At 49.3% G+C, this 21001-nt stretch overlaps 1 protein-coding gene across 2 annotated transcripts in view; it reads right to left on the bottom strand.

Annotated features, from left to right (window-relative positions):
• CARD11 (caspase recruitment domain family member 11) overlaps positions 1-18701 on the bottom strand; it is a 142965-nt gene extending 124264 nt beyond the window's left edge. For both annotated transcript variants that reach the window (XM_073012860.1, XM_073012863.1), the window contains exon 1: positions 18445-18701. The gene's annotated coding sequence lies outside the window, so the exon portion shown is untranslated. The remainder of the gene's footprint in view (positions 1-18444) is intronic.
• Positions 18702-21001: the final 2300 nt, after the last annotated feature.

Here is a 21001-nt window from a genome sequence, read left to right as displayed (position 1 = left end):
AGCAGAACATAAACATATTCTAAGATCCAGAAAATCCACTTTTGAGTGGCCAAACACATGTTCCCAAAAGACACATAAGAATGAATGCCTGACTGGGCATGGTGGCTCATACCTTTAATCTCAGCACTTTGGGAGGCCAAGGCAGGAGGATCACCTGAGCCCAGGAGATTGAGACCAGCCTGGGCAACATAGCGAGACCTCCCAACTCTACAAAAAAAAAAAAAAAAGAATACTTCTAGCAGCATTATTCAATGTAGCCAAAAATTGGAAACAAGTCAAATATCCATCAATAGTAGTATAAATAAAACGTTATACTACTCATTTGCAATAAAAAATGAATTATTGGCAATAAAAAATGAATGAGCGACTGCAGTAAGCAACAACATGGATTAAGCTAGGGTTGCCAGATAAAATAGAGGACACTCAATTACATTTAAATTTTGAATTAAAAACAAATTATTTTTTGAGACAGAATCTCATTCTGTTGCCCAGGCCAGGCTGGAATGCAATGGCGGGAACTCGGCTCACTGTAACCTCTGCCTCCCAGGTTCAAGTGATTCTCCTGCCTCAGCCTCCTGAGTAGCTGGGATTACAGGCACCCGCCACCACACCCGGCTAATTTTTGTATTTTCAGTAGAGATGGGGTTTTACTGTGTTGGCCAGGCTGGTCTCAGACACCCAACCTCAGGTGATCTGCCCGCCTTGGCCTCCCAAAGCCCTGGGATAACAGGTGTGAACCACTGCGCCCAGCCCAGATGAATTTTTTTTTTTTTTTTTTTTTTAAGCACAAGAATATCCTATGCAATATTTGGGATATACTTACACTAAAAAATTCTTATCCTATTAAATGTTATGATTATATTACAATGTTATTTTTTAGCTGGTCATGTTCTGTTTCTTGATCTGGGTGTCACTGGGCGACGTGGATGCGTTCACTTTGTGAAAATCCACCGAGCTCCACACTTAGGTTGAGTGCAGGTCTCTTGTGTACATTCGCTACTTCAATACAAAGTTTATCTAAAATCACAATCAAACTATCCCTGGCCCGTGGCCCATTCAATGAGGGCCTGCCTCTTGCCTTGAGGGTTCCATCTGTTGTTGTCTCTGCTATCTACGATCTCTGTAACCCGTGCATCCATCCTGGCTTGCAGCCGCTGCTCAGAACGCCCCAGCAACGCACCCTTGCCCACAGGATGGCATCTGCCCTCCTTGGCACAGCACCCCAGGGCTCCTGTGGCCTCCCCTGCCCCATTTCCCCGTCCTCACATCTTTTTTCCAGCACTGACACTAACCACACCACCACAGCTCTGTGCCTGCCGCTTCGCCTACTGCTCTGCCAGGCAAAAACCTATTTATTTTCCCAGTCTCATTTCAGCTTCTGTTGGCTCTGGGAGGTCTTTCCTAACTCCTTCAGGCAGACCTGTCTGTTCCTCTCCCCAAGGTCTGTCTTCATTTCAGCATCCGTTATAGCAACTCCATTACTTCGCAACTGACTGTTTATACATCTGTCTCCTCCCCGGATGACAGGCTTGCTGGGGCAGGGACCCTGTCTTTTTGTCTTTTTATCCCTAGCAACTCAGAGTGTCTGTGCGTGGTAGGCTCCGGGTATGGTGTTAAGTGGTCATGACAGTAACGGGTGCTAATGAATGAGGACCAGCAGAGAGATCGAAGGACTCTGTAAAGGGTTCACACTCCATTTTAGAATTAGAGATGGCAAAACCCTGTCTCTACAAAACAAAACAAAAACCAAAAATTAGCTGGGCAGTGGTGGTGCATGCCTGTAGTCCCAGCTACTCAGGAGGCTGTATTGGGAGGATCACTGGAGACCGGGAGGTGGAGGCTGTCGTGAGCCATGATCCTATCACGGCACTCCAGCCTGGGAGACAGAGCGAGATGCTGTCTCAGAAAGAAAGAAAGACAGAGAGAGAGAGAGAGAGAGAGAGAGAGAGAGAGAGAGAGACACAGAAAGAGAGAGAGAGAAAGAAAGAAAGAAAGAAAGAAAGAAAGAAAGAAAGGAAGGAAGGAAGGAAGGAAGGAAGGAAGGAAGGAAGGAAGGAAGGAAGGAAGGAAGGAAGGAAATGGAAACTGATGCTCTAAGTCACTCTGCTAATGAGTGGCCAGTGTCTCATTTAACTTCCCAGGAGAAGGGTGCTGGTCTTATCCCCGCGTCACAGATAGGAAGACAAGTGCTGAGCAGTTCAATGGTTTACCCAAGGTCACATGGCCGGCAGGTAGCAGACCACACACTCATGGCCCTGGCTGCTGTTCCGTGAATCACAGCAGACGCTGAATCACTAAAATGTCCTCCTGGGACAGGCAAGTCAACAGAGGAAGTGCCCAGTCTGCCCCGGGCCACCTTTTGACTCCAGTAAGCTTTCTGGTACCTCTCAAATCAGTCCCCGTGGGTGGCCACCCCCTCTCCCATGGAATGGCTCGCCGGGAACGGGGTAACACCTCGAACACCTAAACACGGCGTTCAGCTCCGTCCAGACACTGTCAACTCCCGCTTGAGATTTTCAGGTTTTAAACAAAACAAAAATCTGATTCACTGTTTCCAGTCCTACAGGAAACTCTGGTCCTTTATTTTTCTGCCACTAAAAAAAAAAAAAAAAAAAAAAGAAGAAGAAGAAGAAAAAAAAAAAGTCAAACCAGAAAAAAAAAGCCCTTTATGTCTTACAAGGGTTTTGAATGCATCTCATTTCATACAGCACCAAACACTGTTCATGACAGAGGGTCCAGAATGAAGCCCAGACTAAAAGACAGAAGGAAATGAAACGCATTACAATAAAACACACACGCTAATAAATAAGGGCCTGGGCAATGAATCCAGCTCGGAATATACCACTGGCAAGAAGAAATGCCCCAAAGCTTTACTTAAACCAAATAATAGAAGAACAGATGGTTCCCCCGGGTCTCTGGGAAAAGTTAATAGATACAGGAGGCTGCAGATAGAGGCTCTGTTTGGGATTTGGGCAGAAAACACAGGGCATTCACAAGATTCAAGGTGAAAGAAAGAGGGCTTGTAGATTTAGGAACAGGGACATTTTCATCAGATAACAAAAATAGATATGTCTGGATATCTCCTCTGGGTTCCCACAGACTGCAGGGCACGTGCCCTCTCCAGAAATTAACCAGGGCTGCACTCCGCAGCACGCCAGGGAGACCGACTGCTCCTAGCTGCCCGACTGGAGAATTAATTTAACTCCTGAGATTTGGATAACAAGAAAGAATCCTTAAGGGAGATAAAAATTTACTTTGGGAAGATTTTTGTCCCCACTCCGTTGTACAGGAGCATTGTTAAGTGGTGGGAACAGTGGGTGGGAACTGGAAGCTGTGGGTTCTATGATGCAAGACCCCCCCGGTCACTGATTAGCTGAGTGACCTCCAGGCTGCCACTGAGTGACCTCCAGGCTGCCACCTGCCCAGGGGCTGTTAAGAATGCTGAGATCCGGCTGGGCGCGGTGGCTCACGCCTGTAATCCCAGCACTTTGGGAGGCCGAGGCAGGGGGCAGATCACGAGGTCAGGAGATCTAGACCTTCCTGACCAACACGGTGAAACCTCGTCTCTACTAAAAAAAAAAATACAAAAAATTAGCCGGCCGTGGCGGCGGGTGCCTGTAGTCCCAGCTACTCGGGAGACTGAGGCAGGAGAATCGTTTGAACCCAGGAGGTGGAGCTTGCAGTGAGCGAGATCACGCCTCTGCACTCCAGCCTGGGCGACAGAGCAAGATTCTGTCTCCAAAAAAAAGAGGAAAAAAAAAAAAAAAAAGGAATGCTGAGATCCATGGACACAAGGAGGGGAACATCACACACTGGGCCCTGTCAGGGTTTGGGGGCAAGGGGAGGGAGAGCATTAGAACAAATACCTAATGCGTGCAGGGCTTAAAACCTAGATGATGGGTTGATGGGTGCAGCAAAGCACCATGGCACACGTATACCTATGTAACAAACCTGCACGTTCTGCACATGTATCCCAGAACTTAGAGTAAAAAAAAAAAAAAAAAGAATGCTGAGATCTTCCAAGCACGGAAGGATCACATCCCGTATCCAACACCCATAGTAATCCCCTTTCTCCTCCACACCAGGGAAATCCAAATGACATTTTCTTCCCAGAGTGGGCGGCAGCAAACGGAATCCATTAACAGGAAAAGCAAGGGCTTTTAACCCACCCGGTCAGATGGTTCAGAGGAGTGCGTGTCCAACAGGAATCCACAGCTGGGGAGGTCGATTAAGAAAAACAAAACTTCCCCTTTATATAACGGTGCGTATACACCTCCAGCGCCATGTTTCATCTACTTACATTGTCCTGAGAGCAATTTTGTGTAGTGGCAAAAGGCAGGAATGATTTGTCTCCCTCTTATTCGTGAAGAAACAAAATCTTGGGACAGCGAAGTGATTTGTTCCAGGTCACCAGGTCATCGTGCATTCTTTTTTAACTTTTATTTTAGGCTCTGGGGTATACCTGCAGGTTTGCTATATAGGTAAACTAGAGTCATGGGGGTTTGTTCTATAGATTATTTCATCACCCAGGTACTAAGCCTAGTACCAGTGTCATGGGGGTTTGTTCTATAGATTATTTCATCACCCAGGTACTAAGCCTAGTACCAGTGTCACGGGGGTTTGTTCTATAGATTATTTCATCACCCAGGTACTAAGCCTAGTACTAGTGTCATGCGGTTTGTTCTATAGATTATTTCATCACCCAGGTACTAAGCCTAGTACTAGTGTCATGGGGGTTTGTTCTATAGATTATTTCATCACTCCGGTACTAAGCCTAGTACTAGCGTCATGGGGGTTTGTTCTATAGATTATTTCATCAGCCAGGTACTAAGCCTAGTACTAATGTCATGGGGGTTTGTTCTATAGATTATTTCATCACTCAGGTACTAAGCCTAGTACTAGTGTCATGGGGGTTTGTTCTATAGATTATTTCATCACTCAGGTAGTAAGCCTAGTACTAGTGTCATGGGGGTTTGTTCTATAGATTATTTCATCACCCAGGTACTAAGCCTAGTACTAGTGTCATGGGGGTTTGTTCTATAGATTATTTCATCACTCAGGTACTAAGCCTAGTACTAGTGTCATGGGGGTTTGTTCTATAGATTATTTCATCACCCAGGTACTAAGCCTAGTACTAGTGTCATGGGGGTTTGTTCTATAGATTATTTCATCACTCAGGTACTAAGCCTAGTACTAGCGTCATGGGGGTTTGTTCTATAGATTATTTCATCACTCAGGTACTAAGCCTAGTACTAGCATCATGGGGGTTTGTTCTATAGATTATTTCATCACCCAGGTACTAAGCCTAGAACTAGTGTCATGGGGGTTTGTTCTATAGATTATTTCATCACTCAGGTACTAAGCCTAGTACCCAGTAGTTACTTTTTTTTTTTTCTCAAGATGGAGTCTTGCTCTGTCACCCAGGCTGGAGTACAGTGGCACGATCTTGGCTCACTGCAACCTCCACCTCCCGGGTTCAGGTGATTCTCCTGCCTCAGGCTCCCGAGTAGCTGGGATTACAGGCACCTGCCACCACACCTGGCTAATTTTTGTATTTTTAATAGAGATGGGTTTTTGCCATGTTGGCCAGGCTGGTCTTGAACTCCTACCTCAAGTGATCTGCCTGCCTTGGCCACCCAAAGTGCTGGGATTACAGGTGTGAGTCACCATGCCCAGCTCCAAGTAGTTACTTTTTTTCTGATTCTCTCTCTTCCCACCCTCTGCCCTCAAGGAGGCCCCAGTGTGTGTTATTCCTGTCTTTGCATCCATGTCCTCTCAGCATTTAACTCCCACTTATAAGTGAGAACATGTGGTATTTGGTTTTCTGTACCTGTATTAATTCACTTAGGATAATGGTCTCCAGTTGTGTCTGTGTTCCTGCAGAAGACATGATCTCATCCTTTTTCATGGCTGCATAGTATTCCATGGTGTATATGTACCACATGTTCTGTATCCAGTCTGTCATTGATGGGCATTTAGGTTGATTCCATGTCTTTGCTATTGTGAATATAGTGCTGCAGTGAACATTCACGTGCATGCGTCTTTATATCGTGGATTTGCAAGACTGGAAGGGCTCCGGGTCATGCAGAGCAAGTGCAGATGACTGACAGGGCAGCCCAGCTTCCACGTTCAGATTCACACCCATGGGCAAACATTGGTGATTGATCCCTGAGCCTGGGTCCTCAACGTGGCCCTCCAGCAAGCCATTACTAGTTGATTGGAACTGGCTTGCCAAATGCAACGCATTTACCACCCCAAGTCCTGTCCAGTCTTCTCATTTGACTTACGAGGAAACTGAGCCCCAGAGGTGAAGGGGAACTTGGCCCAGACTGCTCAATGGGTCAGTGGCCGAAAACCAAATCCCTCTTTCTGAGCCCAGTGGCCTCTCCAGTGTACTGTGTGGTGTCCCATCTACTGCAGAAAGAATTCCCCCGTCAAGGCAGGGCAAGGTGGCTCATGCCTATAATCCCAGTACTTTTGGGAGGCCGAGGCAGGCAGATCACTTGAATCCAGGAGTTCGAGACCAGCCTGGCTGACATGGCAAAACCCTGTCTCTACAAAAAATACCAAATTAGCTGGGCGTGATGGTGCACGCCTACAGTCTCAGCTACTTGGGAGGCTGAGGCAGGAGGATCGCTTGAGCCCAGGAGGTGGAAGTTGCAGTGAGCTGAGATCATACTACTGCATTCCAGCCTGGGCGAGAGTGAGACGGGTCTAAAAAAAAAAAGAAAGAAAGAAAAGATTTCCCTATCAAAAGATGCCTGAGAATGACATTCTTCATGACCGAGCCAGAGCAAATTTTCTTTTCTATGCCCAGCAAGCGGACAAACTACCAACAGAGAAGTGAAGGACAGTTCCAAGGATCTTAAGTCCGAGTCCCGCGTAGGATGGAAGACAGAGTTCAGAAAATCACAAGTTTGATTTTGGATTCACTCCATGTCCAGGCAGACACGTGAAGACAGTTGGATATTAAAGTCTGAAGTTCAAGAGGAGAGCCTGGGCAGAAGATATAAACTTGGGAGTCGTTGGCATATAGATGACTTTTAAAGCAAGAGGTGGGAGGTCTCAGACCACCTGGGGGAAGAGGCCCACAGACTGAGCTCCCGGCAGTTTGACCTCAGAGGTGAGGGAGACAGAGGAGTCAGAAAAGAGAGGCCAGAAAGGAGTATCTAGCAAAGAGGGGCCAAAAAAAAAAAACAAGAAGGAGAAGCCCCAAAGCTAAAGGAATGTGTGTTTCAAAGAGGAGAGAAGAATGGGTCTTATGAGATCCTGCTGATATCAAAATCTATGAGGACTGAGGATGGACCATCAGATAAGGGCATTGGTGACTTCGTGTTTTTGTTTTATTTTTATTTGTTTATTTATTTTTTTGAGACAGAGTCTTACTCTATCATCCAGGCCAGAATTCAGTGGTGTGATCATAGCTCTCTATAGCCTCGACCTCCTGGGTTCAAGTGATCCTCCCACTTCAGCCTCCTGAGTAGCTGGGACCACAGGTGCACACCACAATACACGGCTTTTTTTTTTTTTTTTTTTTTTCCCTATAGAGATGGTGTCTCCTATGTTGCCCAGACTGGTCTCAAATTTATAGCCTCAAGGGATCCTCCTGCCTTGGTCTCCCAAAGTGCTGAGATTACAGACGTGAGCCCACACCTGGCCACATGGGTGGTTTTGACTAGAGCTGTTTAAATTGAGTACTGGGGACAAAAGCCTGACTAAAGCGGGCTCAAGATGGAAGGGGAGGAGAAGAATTAGGACAGGGAGTACAGACACCACTTTACTATAAAGGTGTTACGGGCTGAATCCTGTCCCTCCAAATTCCTATTATGGACATCCTAACCCCCAGGACCTCAGAACGGGGCTGTATTTGAAGACAGGGTCTTTAAAGAGGTGATGAAATTAAAGTGGAGCGATTGGAGTGGACCCTAATCCAATCTGATCTGTGTCTTTATACCAAGAGGAAATTGGAGGCACAGAGACCCAGAGGACACACACCCACGAGAAAAGGCCAGGCGAGGACACAGGGAGAAGACGGCACCTGGCAGCTGCAGAGACAGGCCTCAGAAGGAACCAGCTCTGCCAGCACCTTGCTAGGACTTCCAGCCTCCAAAAATGCAAGGCAATAAATGTCCCAGTCTGTGGGATTTTGTTATGACAACCCCAGCAGATGAATACAAAGGGGGTGCAGAGAAATGCGGCGAAGGCTGGAGGGGAATGTAAAATCAAGACAGGTTTGTCGTTTGTTTGTTTTAAAGTGGGTGAAACCGCGGTAGATCAGCACTCGGCTAGGAATGGTCCCCGGAGAGAGGGAATACAGAACGGAAGATGCAGCAGAGAGAGAACACAGTTGCTCGAGAAGCATCTTTGATTGGAGAGAGGTGGGCTCTGGTGCCTGTGCAGAGCGGGCCTTGGCAGGTGGCTGGATCACCATCTCAGGCACAGGGCAGGGCGAGGTGCCAGGCGCAGAGGCAGGAGGCACCAGGCAGGTGGGAGGGGGAAGTAGGGCCACCAGTGCAGTGGCAGGAGGGCCTCTGAGGCCCATCAGTCTGATTCTGCCACAAGACATAAGGTTGGGTTTTAAAATATATTTTTAAATTACAGCTGGGCACAGTGGCTCACGCCTGTCATCCTAGCACTTTGGGAGGCTGAGGTGGGCAGATCACCTGAGGTCAGGGGTTTGAGACCAGCCTGGCCAACATGGTGAAAAGCTGTCTCTACTAAAAATACAAAATTAGCTGGGCGTAGCGGCGCATACCTGTAATTCTAGCTACTCAGGAGGCTGAGGCAGGAGAATTGCCCGAACTCAGGAGGTGGAGAGTGCAGTGAGCCGAGATTGCGCCACTGCACTCCAGCCTGGGCAACAAGAGTGAGACTCTATCTTAAAGAAAATAAAAGTGCATATATAAAAGTATTAAATTATATATATAAATTATATAAATATAATTATTTATTATACAAATATAGGCCGGGCGCGGTGGCTCAAGCCTGTAATCCCAGCACTTTGGGAGGACGAGGCGGGCGGATCACGAGGTCAGGAGATCGAGACCATCCTGGCTAACACAGTGAAATCTCATCTCTACTTAAAAAAATACAAAAAAAAAACTAGCCGGGTGAGGTGGCGGGCGCCTGTAGTCCCAGCTACTCGGGAGGCTGAGGCAGGAGAATGGCATAAACCCGGGAGGCAGAGCTTGCAGTGAGCTGAGATCTGGCCACTGCGCTCCAGCCTGGGCGACAGAGCGAGACTCCGTCTCAAAAAAAACAAAAACAAACAAACAAATATATAATTATATGTTAATTATAAAATTAAACACATAATTACATATACAATTTTTAAAAAATAATATGTATATATGTGTAAATTAGTTAAGAAAGATACAGGACTGGGCACGGTGGCTCACGTCTGTAATCCCAGAACTTTGAGAGGCTGAGGCAGGAGGATAGTTTGAGCCTAGGAGTTCGAGACCAGCCTGGGCAACATAGCAAGACCCTCATCTCTACAAAAAATTAAAAAATTAGCCGGTCATGGTGTCACGTGCCTTTAGTCACAGCTACTTGGGAAGCTGAGGTGAGAGGATTGCTTGAACCCAGGAGGTTGAGGTTGCAGTGAGCTATGATGGCACCATTGCACTCCAGCCTGGGCAACAGAGCAAGACAGAATTATATCGAACTTCCACATAAAATGAGTGAGGAGACAGGGTGACCCCGTCCCCGGCGCACAGATGGCCTTCTGCTTGTACCGCAGCTGGATCCTTTCTTTACTAGGTCATGCTCTTTGCCAGTCTAAGACCTCCCCGAGCTCAGAAAACTCGGAACAGGGCCCGGTAAAAGGCCGTCCATTAAGAAGCGGGAGAAACATTTTTCAAAGATCGAGAACTCTCCTACAAAGAGCCAAGAACCTCTGCGTGCCTGAGGGATTCAAACAGGGATCACGGTGCCTGTTCGACGGCAAACAGGGATCACCGTGTCAGCTCCCAGAGGCTCTCTGCTGGTTAACACGTTGGTTTCTGAAACGCGTCTGAGAACTGAAGTCAGGACTGTTGGAAGGCAGTGTGAGGTATCGTTATTATTCTGCTGAATGTTTCCCCCGGAACCAACGATACTTGAATCCCTTTAAAAATAGGCCATTTCTTCTTAGAAGACTTCCATGAATCACATAATCCTTACACAGAGGCAGGCAACGAAGCACCGATGTCAATAACGTTACAGTTTTACTTCATACCAACATTTACCCACCGACATAGCAATGTACTAAACCGCAGAAAACGCCGGCACAGGCCCTCTGTTTACCCTTAGATTTTTTATATTTCAGAGACAGGGTCTCCCTCTGTCGCCCAGGCTGGAGTGCAGTGGTGCAATCACAGCTCACTGCAGCCTCTACCTCCTGAGCTCAAGAGATCCTCCCACCTCAGCCTCCCAAGTAGCTAGGCCCATAGGCATGGCCACCACACCCAGCTAACTTTTACCTTTTTTGTAGAGATGAGGTCTCGCTATGTTGCCCAGGCTGCTCTCAAACAAGTAGGCTCAAGTGATCCTCCTGCTTCAGCCTCCCAAAGTGCTGGGATGATAGGCATGAGCCATTGTGCCCAGGCTGCTTCCAGATTTTTTTTTTTTCTAAAAGGGCCATCACCAGCAAGACATGTATAAGAATGTTCACAGTGGTTTCATCATGATAGCCCCGAACTGCAAGCAACAGAAATGTTTATCAACGGTCAGGTGGATAAGTAAATTGTGGTAAATTTTTGTGTTTTTTTTTTGAGACAGGTCTCACTGTGTCACCCAGGCTGGAGTGCAGTGGCACGATCTTGGCTCACTGCAACCTCCTCTTTCTTGGGCTCAAGCAATTCTCCAGCCTCGGCCTCCCGAGGAGCTGGAATTTATAGGCACAAGCCACCAACGCTTGGCTAATTTTTGAATTTTTGTAGAGATGGTTTCACCATGTTACCCAGGCCGGTCTTGAATTCCTGAGCTCAAAGCAATCTGCCTGCCTTGGCCTCCCAAAGGGCTGGGATTACAGGCATGAGCCACAGCGCCTGCCCCTATTGCGGTAAATTTGTACCATGAAATACTGTGTAGCAATGAAAAAGAAACATTGAATGTGACTCTGTCCATGTGAAGTTCAAGGACAGGGATGGTGATAGAGGTTGGAAGCGGACGGGGAGGGGTAACGACTGGGAGGGGATATGGGACTTCCCCAGAACCTAGAAGGGACCCAAATCTTGATTTGGGTGATTGGCTCCAGAAAGGCATTTAAAAGCCCATCAAGCTGTGTGTATGCTTAAGACTGTACTGTGTGTGTGTTATACCTTAATTTTTAGAAGTTATTATTATTATTACTGATGGGCAATCAGTTTTACCTTTCTTTTTATTTTTAGAGATAGGGTCTTGCTGTACTGCCCAGGCTGGAGTGCAGTGGTGCAATCCTAGTTCAGTGTAGCCTCGAACTCCTGGGCTCCAGTGATCCTCCCATCTTAGCCTCTGGAGAAGCTGGGACTACTACAGGTGCATGTCACCATGCCTGGCTAATTTTTTAAAGTTTTTTTGGAGAGGTGGGATCTCACTATGTTGCCCAGGCTGATCTCGAACTCCTAGGCTGAAGTGATCCTCCCACCTGGGCTTCCCAAAGTGTTGGGATCACGTGTGTGGTGTGAGCTGCCACGTCTGGCCTATCAAACTTTTTGATGTTTGCCAGTCTGACAGGTGGAAAACGCTATGTCCCTGTTGTATTACTTCACATGCATTTAATTGTAAACGAAGCATGCTGACTGACCGGCTGATATTCTGTGTGTGTGTACCCCTTCACCATTTTTTCCACTGGTTGAATTCTCTAATTTTGGGATCTGGACACTCCCACTGAGGGTCCAGTCCCGTGCCGTCCACTGAGCCAAAGGTGGCCACACTCACTCCCATCTACAGCCGCCTCCACCCCGCATGGACAGCGTTGGTAGCTTCGACAGAGACCCTCTGGCTCACAAGGCCTAAAATATTTACTATTTGGAGCTTTCAAGAAAAAGTGTGCCAGTTCCCGTCTAATTGGTTTACAAGAGTTCTTAGTAAATTAAGGAAATAGCTCTTTGCTACATATATTCTGTTTTGCATTTCATCTCTCTCTGTTCTCCCTCCTGGCCTCTGAATGAGCAAGTCAGAAGTAAAACTTAAAAGCAGAAGCTGCAGAACCCCTTGACACATTTGGTGCGTTTGGAAACACTTTGGTCTATGCTAATCTAGGGGTGGCATCATCCTTATTATTATTTTGTGATCGAGTCTCGCTCTGTCACCCAGGCTGGAGTGCAGTGGTACAATCTTGGCTCACTGCAACCTCCGCCTCCCAGGTTCAAGTGATTCTCCTGCCTCAGCTTCCCAAGTAGCTGGGATAACAGGCGCCTGCCACCACGCCAGGCTAATTTTTGTACTTTTAGTAGAGACAGGGTTTTGCCATGTTGGCCAGGCTGGTCTCAAACTCCTGACCTCAGGTGATCCGCCCACCTCGGCCTCCCAAAGTGCTGGGATTGCAGGCGTGAGCCACCACACCCAGCTAGGGGTGTTAATTTTATACCCATTTTACACGTGCAGCAGTTGAGGCTCAAAATCATCATGTGACTCTGTTGGGGTCACAGAGAGTGCAGGTAGTGGAGCCGGAATGGACACCTTGTGTGCCAGGCTCTAAGTCTGTAGATCTCTCCAGAAAGCAGCTTTGCCCTTTTTTTTTTTTTTTTTTTTTTTTTGAGACAGGGTCTTACTCTGTTGCCCATGCTGGAGTGCAGTGGTGCAATTGCGGCTCCCTGCAGCCTCAGCTTCCTGGGCTCTAGCAGTCCTCCCACCTCAGCCTCCTGAGTAGCTGGAACCACAGGCGCATACCACCATACCTGGCTCATTTTTAAATTTTTTATAGAGATGGGGTCTTGCTATGTTGCCCAGGCTGGTCTCCAACTCCTGAGTTCAAGCAATCCTCCTGCTTTGGCCTCCCAAAGTGCTGGAGTGCTGGGATTACAGGCGTGAGCCCTCGTGCCTGGCCTTTTTTTTTTTTTTTTTTTCCATCTTGCCTCTTAATGAATGAGGCCAGTCCCAGAGGGATGGCAGCGATCATAATCAGCACTGTCCTGGCAGGTGTTGCCTTTGACACCACCAGGACCAAGGACATGGCACAGGGCAGCCCCTACTCTGCTGCTGTCATACTTGGGTATAAAGACAGCAAATTCCTGAGTTGCAGAGGGGCAGGAAGGAAGATGACACGCTAGACACAGAAACCACACAGAGGAGGATGGAGCCCTGCTTGCGAGCATGGATACTGCACATGCCCCTTTCTGGCTCCCAGACTGGCAAGGAATAACGTCCACTGAGGAATGGCCCCGGCTGGGCCAGGAGGAACCCGGCACTTTGGAGGAACGAGTGTGCTTCGAGGAGCAGGAGAGGGGAAGAAGAAGTGACAGCCACACAGACGGGACTGGAAGGACTTTTGTCACCCTCTGGCTCTCAGCCACCAACACCTATTACACAAATGTGACAGTGACCATTATCATCTCTGAGCCCTTGAACAAATCACAACCCAAAAGGTTACCCTCCCGAAAATAATCACCCCATCAAAACCACTGACCCAGAGAGCGGCAGTCCCTCAAGGAGAGAGTATGGACAAGGCGTGGGGCCTGCTCCTTGTATGGAGTGTGCAGTGCCCTGGCTGTGCTTTTCTTATGTGGCCTGCCACAGGAAGAGGCTGGCATCTGGAATCTGTGCCTTCTAATTCTTCTTTTTTTCTTTTCTGTTTTTTTTTTGACACTGAGTCTCACTCTGTCACCCAGGCTGGAGTGCAGTGGTGCGATCTCGGCTCACGGCAACTCCAACTCCCTGGTTCAAGCAATACCCCTGCCTCAGCCTCCCAAATAGCTGGGATTACAGGCGCCCACCACCACGCTTGCGTAATTTTTTCTGTATTTTTAGTAGAGATGGGGTTTCACCATGTTGGCCAGACTGGTCTCGAACTCCTGACCGCAGGCAATCTGCCCACCTCGGCCTCCCAAAGTGCTGGGATTACAGGCATGAGCCACCGCGCCCGGTTGCCTTCTAATTATTCTTTAGCAGAAGAGCATGTTTAAGGCGCTTCCTCGAAGGTTGCCTTTTCCTTCTCTTTTTGTTTCTGTATTTCAATCAATCGATCAAAATATTTTCTTTCTTTCTTTTTTTTTAGTTTGAGGCAGGGTCTCGCTCTGTTGCCCAAGCTGGAGTGCAATGGTGTGATCTCGGCTCACTGCAACTTCTGCATCCCAGGCCCAAATGATCCTCCTGCCTCAGCCTCCCAAGTAAGGAGGGACCACTATGTCTGGCTAATTTTTTAGTTTTTTGGTTTTTTTTTTTTTTTTGTAGAGACATGGTCTCACCATGTTGCCCAGGCTGGCTGGTCTGGAGCTCCTGGACTCAAGGGATCCACCCACCTTGGCCTCCCGAAGTGCTGGGATTACAGCCATGAGCCACTGTGCCCAGCCAATCAAGATATTTTCTAGACTGATTTGGGTACTGCAAACACCAAGAGTGAGAGTTTTTCTACAGGGTAGATTGACGGAGCATCAGCTCGGTCTGTGATTTCCTCGGGCCTCATAATTCCCCTGTAAGACTGAGATTGCAGACAAGGAATCGGAAGTTGCACCAGAAAAAAGTAACGAGGTCCATCCAGCTGGTGTTTGCGGGGAGGCTGGTACTGTAGCCCTGGGTTCTGGACTCCAGAGTCCGGCCTCTGATCTGCTGCAGACTTCAGTCATCACGGCAAAGGTAATCCTATGTCATATGCCGTATTTTCTCATTTTATGCTTGGTGTAACTGACAATACTGAAAATAACCAGTATTGATATCCTGATTTCATTAGAGAAATGACTCTCGGAGAGCTTAGGTGACAGGAAGCCTGTCCAAGGTCACACAGCTAGCCAAGGTCACACGGCAAGCCAAGGCCACAGGGCTAGCACTGATCAGTAGTCATGCCTCGAACCCGTGCCTTCATGGGCTCCAACCCAAAAGATGGAATGCCACTGGGAGCACGGCCTGCAAAGCAGAGAGTGCAGGGGCTGGGCAAGAGGAAATTGAAAGTGTTTTTTTTTTTTTTTTTTTCATTTTTTGGAGACAGAGTCTCACTCTGTTGCCCAGGCTAGAGTGCAGTGGGGCAATCTCGGCTCACTGCAACCTCTGCCTCCTAGGTTCAAGTGATTCTCCTGCCTCAGCTTCCCGAATAGCTGGAATTACAGGTGCCCACCTCATTTTTGTATTTTTAGTAGAGACGGGGTTTCACCATGTTGCCCAGGCTGGTCTCAAACTCCTGACCTCAAGCGATCCTCCTGCCTCCGCCTCCCAAAGTGCTGGGATTACAGGCGTGAGCCACCATGCCTAAAGGCGGTTTTAAAAATGGATTCAAGAGGCTCCATTTTTCAGCACTTGACACGCCTTTTCATCATCACCATCTGAAAATCAGGACCCCATTTGGCCTTTCCTGCATGACATGCTATGAGGAGCTATGATCACAAGTGCATCTTCATCTTCAGGGCCCCTGCCAGCCACCACCAAACCACAGTCACACAGCCCCTCAGTCCCAGGAAGCAAGTCTTTTATCGGAAAGGCCCAGAATCACTGCAAAGGATAAAGAAGTCTAGACACTGCCCCTCCCTTTTTTTTTTTTTTGTTTTTTTTTTGTTGTTGTTTTTTTTGATACATTGCCTTGCTTTGTAGCCCAAGCTGGAGTGCAGTGGCACCATCCCAGCTCACTGCAACTTCCACATCCCAGGCTCAAATGATCCTCCTGCCTCAGCCTCCCAAGTAGCTGGGACTACAGATGCACACCACCATGTCTGGCTAATTTTTTGGTATTTTTTGTAAAGACAAGGTCTTGCCATGTTGCCCAGGCTGGTCTCAAACTCCTGGACTCCTAGAACCTGAACCAGGTCCTGTGACCCTGCCACCCCTTTCCTAGTACAGTGTCCACAAGGGGCTGTCCTGTCCCATCTCCCAGCTCTGCACCCCCTTTCGGTGGGGCTGCCCTTCCTCCCTGAGATTTTCAGCACCATCTCAGCCTGGAACCTTCCAGGGATCCCTGGACCTTCTGAGTCCTACCATCTCCCCAGTTCACTCTCTGCTTCCCTCCCCACTCCTCCTAATTCTTTTCCATCTCATGTGCGTCTCAGCCACACTCTGACCACGGCATACACAGACTGTGTGATGAACCTACTCAGGTTGGAGCACTGCTTCTCACATCCCTCCTGCGTCCCCTGTGCCGCTAAGTACAAAGCCACCCACACACGCCCACTGATGGATTCAAACAAGCGTCGTCATCTTTAGAAGAGTTAGGCTTAGAAGTCTTTTTTTGAGACAGAGTCTTGCTCTGTCGCCCAGGCTGGAGTGCAGTGGTGCGATCTCAGCTCACTGCAACCTCCGCCTCCCCAGTTCAAAGCGATTCTCCTGCCTCAGCCTCCTAAGTAGCTGGTACTACAGGTATGCACCACCATGTCGGGCTAATTTTTTGTGTGTATTTTTAGTAGAGATCGTGTTTCACCACGTTGGCCAGGCTGGTCTCGAACTCCTGACCTCAGGTGATCCACCCGCCTTGGCCTCCCAAAGTGCTGGGATTACAGGCGTGAGCCATTGCGCCCGGCCAGAAGTCATTTTTAAAAATCACATAAAGGATGAGCAGATATACAAAATATGGTCTATCTGCACGACAGAATATTATTCATCCTGAAAAAGGAAGGCGATTCGGTCACAGGCTACAACACAGATGAACCTTGAGGACGTGAGGCTCAGAGAAATAAGCCAGGCACGGGAAGGACACAGGTTGTATGAGCCCCCTTATACGGGGTCCGGAAAATCATCAGATTCCTAGAGACAGAATGGAGAAGGGTGACTGCCAGGGACTGAGGAGGGAGCCAGGGAGATGTTTAATGGGGACACAGTTTCAGTTTGGGAAGAGCTGGATGGTGGTGACCACTGCAAGACAACGCGAATGGGCTTAACGCCAGTCCACTGTGTGCTTCAAAGCGGTTCAGTGAGCTACTTTTATGTCATGTGTATTTCACCACGATTTTTTAAAAAATCACATCAAGGACCATTCATGCATTAACTGAAGACTGCTGTGGCCAGGGGAGCCACAGTCTGCCTATCTGATACCCAGGCTAGTAACATCTACACGGGTCCAAGCAGTCCCTGGCCTTGACTACGCTGAGTCCCGGTCACTGTTACTCTCCTTAGGGCAGCCCCGGCCCGAGGCAGGAGTATCATCTCTTTACAGATGCCTCGCTGGGGAAAGAACGGGAGATTCCGCGAAAGCACAGAAACGGACACTTAACGGATTCCTGTCCTCATATGAAGCACAAAAACGGACACTGACGGAGAAATTCCTGTCCTCATATTAATTCCCGGCTCCTGGGATTTCCGGCAGGTATTATGCACAGGCTGAGCACTTAATAAAGGTGGAATGAACGATCGACTGTTTCTCTCCCCTTTCTGGTAGGTTGGTAACCTTACACCTTCAAGACGAGTCATAAACGTCAGGAGAAACATTTCTGAACTACAAATCAAAGGCTTTGAGAGCAGGCGGGACAGACAGAGGTCAGTTTGGTCCAAGACCCAGTGTGTGGGCAGCCCCGAAGCTCACAGCTGAGGCCACTGTCCATGAACCTGGGTCCCCGTGACAGCCTCCAGCGGTGCTCAGAGCCCCCGAGGGACAGAAACACCCGCTCTGCCCCTATCTTCAGAGGGGGCTCAGCAGAAGGCCTGGTGGCCCCATCGGGCCTGGAGCGGCCTCCTGGGGTGAGTGGCTTTCAGGCCTGAGGCGGCTGGGGACTGGTCCGGGTTTCAGTGGGGAACCTGGGCCCCCTCCTGTGCCCCCACCACTCCCTTTCTAGTAGAGTCCCTGTGGGAGGCTGTCCTCGCCCATCTCCCAGCTCCGTACCCCCTTTTGGTGGGGCTGCCCTTCCTCCCTGAGCCAGGCCCCACCTTCCCAGGAGCCTCTGAGTCAGGCTGGGCTGTGGTCTGCAAACTTCCGGGCCCTTCAGGTGTCAGAAAAGTTTCTCTTCCTCCCTCTGGGCAGGTGCACCAAGGGGCTGCAGCCTCCTGACCCCCGATTTTTTCCTGTCCAGTAGGAGGAGGTGGGGGTTTTGCTGGGCGGTGATACTCAGAGACGCTTAGAGAGACACGGAGGAGAGGTACACGAGATGGAAAGTGAGGGAGAAAAAGGGTTGGAAGGGAAAAGGAGGAGATAAGAGTGAGAGAGAGAAGTGGGGCAGGGGGACAGAGATGGAGATGGAAGGATACCCCCATCATCGCGGGGCCAGCAGGAGCCACTCCCATCCCCCCCACGCCCCACTACCATGTCATCTCACTGATGCCCCCCATCTCCTCCCCGTGTCCTCCTCTCTTTCCCCAGCTCCCCGCCTCGTGCTCCCCCTCCGCCAGTTCCCCCATCCCGGCTGCGCCTACCTGGGGCGCTCATGCTCCGCCAGCAGCGTGGGGCGCCTCCTCCACGCAGGCCTCCGGCTTCCTCCAGGCGACCGGGCCCTCCGTCCCCGCGGGCCCGGACCCGTCCTCCGAGGGGCGCCGCCCGCCCAGGGGCTGCAGGGCCAGGAGGGGGCTGAGGGCGGCGCGGGCGGGAGTCCGAAGGCCAGAGGAGGCAGGAGAGAAAAAAGGAGAGAAAGTATGTCATAGGCTAGGAGGGGCGGGGGAGGGAAATGCAAAACCCGACAGGAAATGAGACTAAAAAATGCGAAAGGTTAGAAAAAGATAAGGAAGAGAGGGAGGGGGCGGAGTCGGTGCTTCGGAAGGAGGGCGGTAAGGAGGGAGTGGGGGACAGGGCCTGGGGTGGGGGTGCTTGGGGACAGATCAGGGAGCCGGGGATGGGGAGACCAAGGCGAGTCTCGGGGTCCAGGCCACCTGCATCAGTCGGGGTGAGGCTGGACCAGCCTGGGCGTCAGTCCCCACCCAGCTGTGACCCCAGGCAGAGTCCAGGTGGGGCCTTGGAAGGGGCTATCCCCTTTCTAGGTTCCTCAGGCCTCTGGCTCCCCAGGTCTAGCCGAATTTCTCAAGAAATTCCAGAGCCTGTCACTGCACCGTGTGTGTGTGTGCGGGAGAACAGGGTGTCCCACATAAAATCCTGCAGCCTCCTACACCCCAAGCCTCTTTCCTCCCTCAGCCGCTGTTCTGGAAGCTTCCTGGACATGCTGGCTGGTCAGCACCCCTGCAAAGGCCTTCCTCACCCCAAAAGCTTTGGGGTCCAAGATATCCATCATCAGCTTGCACCCTCAACGTTCTGGTGAACTATGCTTGTGAAAGAAATTGTGATTTGGATGTCATCATTTTACTTTATTTTTGTTTTTTGAGACGGAGTCTCGCTGTGTCACCCAGGCTGGAGTGCAGTGGCAGGATCTCACCTCACTGCAAGCTCTACCTCCTGGGTTCAAGCGATTCTCCCACTTCAGCCTCCCAAGTAGCTGGGACTACAGGCGTGCACCACCAAACCTATCTAATGTTTGTATTTTTAGTAGAAATGGGGTTTCAACATGATGGCCTGGCTGGCCTCGAACTCCTGACCTCAAGTGATCTGCCCACCTCAGCCTCCCAAAGTGCTGGGGCTACAGGCGTGAGCCACCGCGTCCGGCTGGATGTCAGCATTTTGATAATTTACCCCAAATGGCCAGCGTCGTGGGTGGGATGGTCCCAAGGGTTTACAGGGATTGTGGACTCAAAAATCTGGATGAAAGAAAATGTGATACACACACACACACACACACACACACACACGCACCATGGAATACTACTTAGCCATGAAAAAGAACGAAATAAAGTCTTTTGCAGTAACTTGCACTTGGATGGAACTGGAGGCCATTATCTTAAGTGAAGTAACTCAGGAGTGGAAAACCAAATACTCCATGTTCTTACTTAAAAGCGAGAGCTAAGCTATGGGTAGGCAAAGGCAGGCAGAGTAGGATCGTGGACATTGGAGACTCGGAAGGGGGAAGAATGGGAGGGGATAGGGGATGACAAATCACCTGCTGGGTACAATGTACACTGTACGACGTGTACTAGTCCAGGGACAGGAACACTAAAAGCCCGGACTTCACCACTACCCACTTCATCCGCATAACCCAAATCCGCATGTACCCCTAAAGCTATTGAAATAAAAATCTGGATGAACCGTGCCTACCCAGAAAACCTTAGTTTCTATTTGCTTGCTGCAATTGACCGCTGCCTCCCGCGCCGCCCCCCAGCTTCTGTACCTCTCATTCTACTCTGCCTCAGTTTACCACTCTCCCCTCATCTCTCTCCCTCTCTTTTGATCCCCTCATTACGGCTAGAGAACGTAGGCTTCTGTTTCATGTTTTAAGCGTTCTGAGAAAAGTTCCTCGAGGTGCTAGAAGGAAAGGCCTTCAGCAAATTAAACTTTCAGCAAGACGATAAATAAAAAATGGGATTTTGGTCCAAGCACGGAAGAATCTGAAACGCCAGTGAGGAATGTGTTTGCACTGATGCGCATGTGCTAGGGATGAAGGAAGACACCGGTTTGCTTCCTGTAAAGCGTGTTCAGAAATGCAAGCAAGGGCTGTAAAGAAAGTTTCTAAAATGAACACCAAGACCCACAGCCTTCTAGGCCTTCGTCCCTAAGGACACATCTCACTGCCTACCCAGGACCGGGGAAGCTGCTTGTACTCTATGAAACCTCTAAATCAGGCAGTGACATTTATTTTTATTTATTTATTTATTTATTTATTTATTTATTTATTACGGAGTCTTGCTCTGTTGCCCAGGCTGGAGTGCAGTGGCACGATCTCGGCTCACGGCAACCTCCACCTCCCAGGGTTCAAGTGATTGTCCTGCCTCAATCTCCCGAGTAGCTGGAACTACAGGCATGCACCACTACGCCTGGCTAAGTTTTGTATTTTTAGTAGAGACGGGGTTTTACCAGGTTGGTCAGGCTGGTCTCGAACTCCTGACCTTGTGATCCGCCCGCCTCGGCCTCCCAAAGTGTTGGGATTACAGGCTT

Source organism: Chlorocebus sabaeus, chromosome 28 (assembly GCF_047675955.1).
Source record: "Chlorocebus sabaeus isolate Y175 chromosome 28, mChlSab1.0.hap1, whole genome shotgun sequence".
NCBI classification, from domain to species: Eukaryota; Metazoa; Chordata; class Mammalia; order Primates; family Cercopithecidae; genus Chlorocebus; species Chlorocebus sabaeus.
Note: the sequence above shows the minus strand (reverse complement) of the source record. Positions and strands in the feature narration are given on the sequence as shown.